A 5,587-nucleotide genomic window follows, 5' to 3' on the forward strand; every position below is an offset into this window, starting at 1 on the left:
AAAAATTCCTTTGGAAACTTCCTTTATCTCAGCTCCCCCCCCCCCCCAAGATATGTGCTTGCAATCATACTCCAAGCTTATGGACCCTTGATATACATCTGAAGGGTCTCATGACTGAGGTTGTACTAAACGGTAATAAATGGCATTTTCCTAACAAAACCTAACTTCTCAAGGTCCTGGAAACCTTGCTTCCAAAATATCTTACAGACTTATTCTAGCCCTAACCCCCACCCAACCTGAAGATATCCATCACAACCCCAGCGCAGCTTTTCCTGCCCACGGGTCCTGTCCCCCTGCTTTAATAAAATCACCTTTTTGCAACAAAAACATCTTCAGGAATTCTTTCTTGGTCATCGGCTCCAGACCACCCCACCATCACCTCAAAACTTCATCAATACCAATCTTAAAATTTTACGTGATAACACCAATAAGGAGTTGTGAAACGAAAATAGCTTTTCAAACCATTAAAAACTAAAATTAAAAAATAAACTATTCTAGAAAAAGTACCTAACTATATTTCTGTTCTCTCTTTAGAAAGTGATACTAGAAAAGCAATGTCTTAGAAGCCACAAACGGACCTCGGCTGCAAAGATAGATAGAAAACAAAGTTTCGTGAGTTTCAGGTGGAAAGATAAGAAAAATATAGTGCTGGCTTAATGACGTTTGTCATACTCAGATTTGTTGTTATTTTAATTTGTGGTTTCTCGCGCTAATTCAGTACTTCTAATCTAATTCTGTATTTGTCATTTTGCAACCTTTTTTTTTTTTTTTTTTTTTCTGTCTCAAAGACTCCTCCCTCCCCGATCCTGAGTCTCTGGGCGTCCCTGAGGGCCAGGTGTTCCTTGGCTTGGTCAGGGCTGTGCCCATTACATTCTGTCTCAACGCTGAGAGAAGGGAAGGAAGCACATTTGGTGGCTTAAGGGCAGAACCCTGAAGTGGCATAGGTTAGTTGTACTCTCATGCCATTGTCAAGAAATGTCTCGAAATGTTCCAGGATTTTTTTTTTTACCTCAAAACCTGGGGGTCGTGATGTCACCATTTCCAAGAATGAAGATGTGGACACAAAATGAGCAGCGTATTGCAATGTAAGACCAGAGTGTAAGAACAGTAGGAAAGCTCTCTTTACACAGAGGGGACATTTGAAAGTGAACGCCTGTAACTGTAGGCAGGGGCGTTTGTTTCTTGTATAAGGTTCTGGTTGCCCCCCCCCCCCCACCCTGTTCCTTCTCATTGGCTTGACAGCTCCAGGTGCTGGGTTGTCCGTTCCTGATTGGGTCCTTTCCGTTGTATGAGGGGTGGTCTGTGGCCATACTGTTCCTTAGGGGTCGTACATTTTATGGTCTACTTATGTTTAGTCAGCTCTTTTGTCAAATTCCTGAGGGAAACCTCAGGGGGAGTAGGTGGTATCTGTTACGTTCTTAAGAGGAACCTTATGCTCGAGGGGGTTGGCTGTGGTCAGACACTCCCAGCATTGTTCCAAAATACGTGTTTTTCTCCACCCAGGAAGCTCAGGTCCTAACCTTTCCCTCTCTGCCTATTTTATCCTATCTTTTCCTAACATGCGAGTTGTTTCCGGAATATAGTCTTTTGTGTAAGACCATATGCTCAGCCAAGACTCTTACTTTAAGGAGAAGCGATTTTGATAGATAACTAGCAGCCCCACCATATATGACCCATTAGAAAGGGATCATAGAGACCATCTCCTTATTGTCCTACCCTTCTCCCCTGCCACATGTCACACCCCATAAAGGGGGTGTATCTTAACACAGGCAGACAAGTGGGCATCCGGCCTTTCCTGGTTATGAAAGATTCACTAACCCTCAAGGAAACCTCCTTCACCTACCATATCTAATTACGAGAACGTTATCTCCCATATTTGTGCTGAAATCTGTGTGTCTATAATTATTAATTAGAGTATATTTCCAGGTACTGAAGGATGCAAAATTAACTTTCCCTTTTTCACATGCAAATCCTTTTCCTTTCCTTTTTTTTTTTTTAACTTGAATATAGTATTGAGTACACAATATTACATTAGTTTTGGGTGTAAAACATGGTGATTCAACATTTCTATGTGTTCTGCTATGCTCACCACAAAGATAGTTACCATCTGTCACCATACGACACTATTACAGTGTCACTGACTAGATTCCCTATGCTGTGCTCTTTATTACTGTGACTTACACATTGGATAACAGGAAACCTGTATATGTCTTTCCCCATCCCTCGTGTTGTTCACCCCCCTCCCTTCCCTCTGGCTGTCATCACTTTGTTCTCTGAATTTACAGGTCTGATTCTGCTTTCTGTTTGTCTATTCATTTGTTTGTTTATTTGTTTTAGATTCCACATATGAGTGAAATCACATACACATGTAAATCATTTTCATAAGAAAAATGTAACACCGTGAAACTTGCTCTCTGACCAGGTTCTTGCTCTTTGAGTGTAGAGGTCCTCCAAATATTTTTCATGAGATGGTTCCAGAACTGTTACTTCCACGAGATTCAATTCCTTTCTGAATATAATTCATTCTTTCAACTCCCCTTTTAAAACGTGAATGTGGTCTGAGAGTATGTACACAGATGGGCAGCTACCCCCTGCTGGATGCTTTTATTCTGTTTATGATGCCCAAGTGGGTTCCTTTTTTTTTAATCAACCCTCCTCCTAGTAGATTCCTTCTAAGATTGTAGGGACATCTGAAGTGCTATAATCTTTTTTCACAGAAACTTCTGGTGAGCGAGCATCCCCACCACATACATGTGTAATTGCAGTTAGCCCAAGTCCGATATCTGATCTGTATCTTTGTTAAATTTCTTTTTACCAGATTTAGCCCATTGTTTCATGCTATCAGTATGTTTTCAAGTCAGGATTCTGAAACCAAGGACATTAAACCTCAGATTCGTGGCAACACTAAATTTCACCGCCGTGCTTTCTCGTTGATAAACAGGTTGAGCAAGAAGGAATTGATATGAGAGCATTAAAAAATAGTATTAAAATACTAGTTCCCTCTTTGCCGACTAATGAATGTGTAAAAAGAGAAAGAAAATGTATTTACCTGCCATATGTCAAAGGTTTTGAGTACATTTTGTCATGTAGTCTCCACGGAAAGGAATCTAAAGCACCATCTAAATTATCGTTTCTCTTACAAATGAGGAAGATTGGGTTCAGAAAGTTCAAGTACAGTTCCCAGGATCATAAAGCTAGAAAACAGCGGAGGTGTCTTCTGATTTACCTTAGTTTGGTAATACTTTCAAACAAGGGAATCAGCATCAGTTTGAGAATTTCCTAAGGGCTCCTCCGGTATCTTAATATCTTAATATGCTGATGTCTCTTCATCCGCAGACGTGGAAATAAGGAAAATAATGACTCTGACGGGCTGCTTTGTCAAAAATCATTCAACTACTATCCACAGAAAAGGAAAGAGATTATTGCACCAACCTGTCTCCATATTCTCACTTCACATTGCTGCCTTCTCTGGCATTTACTGTCAGTGGTCCATTCCCGCACCCGCACATCCACAAGTACACAGAAGACCTGAAAAATTCCAGCTGCCTGATGAGGGAGCGTGGAGCAAGCCTGGGGCAAAGTACAGGCTAACAGCACCACCCCCCACCCCAGACGGGATGTGTGTGATATTCCTCAGACACTCCTGGCTGCCCAAGAAGAGGGGAAAGGAAAGAAAGCAGATGGTTGACTGACCGATCAGTCATTCAGGACACGGGCCTTCTTCAGTTTACGGATAACTTAGTAAACTGCAAGAAAAAGGCAAGCTTATCCATAGCCTCATCTCCAGAAACCTATAGACTCCATTTCCTGGAACCCTAATACCGCCCTCATCAAGATGGAAAGGGGTTTCAGTGCCTGCCATGGTGATGTGGGAAACTAAAACAAATGAAAAATTCCCTTACAGCCCTTTGACCAGTCCTTGAAACAGGCAGAGTAACCTCCCTCTAGGAGCTCAGCTGCCTCAATGATGACACTTTGTTAGGGGCAAAAGAGAATCTTGGCTTCACATTATCCTGACCCCTTCCCACCCCCCATCCCTGCCAGGATCCTGTCAGTCTACTTTAACATATAAAAAGTCCTTTGGAAATGTTCTTTATCTCATCCCCCAAGATACATGCTGGCAATCATACTCCAAGTTTATGGACCCTTGAGATACATCTTAAGGGTCTCATGCCTGAGGTTTTACTAAATGGTAATAAATGGCATTTTCCTAACAGCACCTAACCTCTCAAGGTCCTGAAAACCTTGCTTCCAAAATTCCTTAGACTTACTCTATTCTTAACCTCCTTCCGACCTGAGGGTATATAATCAGTTACCCATCACAACCCCAGTGCAGCTCTTCCTGCCCATGTGTCCTGTCCTTGTGCTTTAATAAAGTCACTTTTTTGCAACAAAGACATCTTCAAGAATTCTTTCTTGGCCGTCAGCTCCGACCCCCGCCACCATCACCCCAAAACTTCATCATGCCAACTAGACTCACAGACACCTACAAAACACTCCAGCTGACGACACATTCCTCTCAAGTAGACCTGAAACATTCTCCAGGAAAAGACCACATATTAGGGCAATAAAACAATTCCCAGTGCAGTTCAAATGATAGAAATTATACAAGGCATATTCTCTGACCACCTTAGAATAAACTTAGTAATCAACAATGAAAGGAAATTCAGGAAAATACTGAGTATGTAAGAAATTGAATGACAGATTCTTACATAACTAAAAGAGCAAAGAGAGAAATCACAAGGTAAATTAGAAACTACTTTAAGATGCATGAAAATAGTAACACAACATACCAAAACTTACAGAATTTGGTGAAAGCCATGCTTAAAGAGAAATTTGTAGCTATAAATACCAATTTAAAGAAGAAAGCTCTCGGGGCGCCTGGGTGGCGCAGTCGGTTAAGCGTCCGACTTCAGCCAGGTCACGATCTCATGGTCCGTGAGTTCGAGCCCCGCGTCAGGCTCTGGGCTGATGGCTCGGAGCCTGGAGCCTGTTTCCGATTCTGTGTCTCCCTCTCTCTCTGCCCCTCCCCCGTTCATGCTCTGTCTCTGTCTGTCCCATAAATAAATAAAAACGTTGAAAAAAAAATCTAAAAAAAAAAAAAAAAGAAGAAAGCTCTCAAATCAATAACCTAACCTTCTACCCTAAGAAACAAGAATAAGAAGAGCAAGCTAAGTACAAAAAATAAAAATAAGCAGAGGGAAGTAAATAATGAAGATTATAGTTGAAATTAATGAAAAAGAATGGAAAAACAATAGAGAAAAAGCAACAAATCCAAAAGCCGAAACTTTGAGAAGATGAGCAAATTTGACAAAACTTGAGCTAGACTCTCTCTCAAAAGATTGAGAGAGAAGGCTCAAATTACTAACATCCAAAATGATACCTGAAACATTACTAGTGACCTTACAGAAATTAAAAGGATTACAAGGTAATCCTTTGCACAATTGTACACCAACAAATTAGATATAAACTACAGGAAAGGACAAATTCCTAAGGAGTCAGAAACTACTAAAGCTGACTCAAGAAGAAATCTCCTAACAATCTATTTGAACTTGTAATGCCTCTGTCAAATAAAAGACATGGCAGG

Source organism: Herpailurus yagouaroundi, unplaced genomic scaffold (assembly GCF_014898765.1).
Source record: "Herpailurus yagouaroundi ecotype Mexico unplaced genomic scaffold, PumYag 142, whole genome shotgun sequence".
Lineage (NCBI taxonomy): Eukaryota > Metazoa > Chordata > Mammalia > Carnivora > Felidae > Herpailurus > Herpailurus yagouaroundi.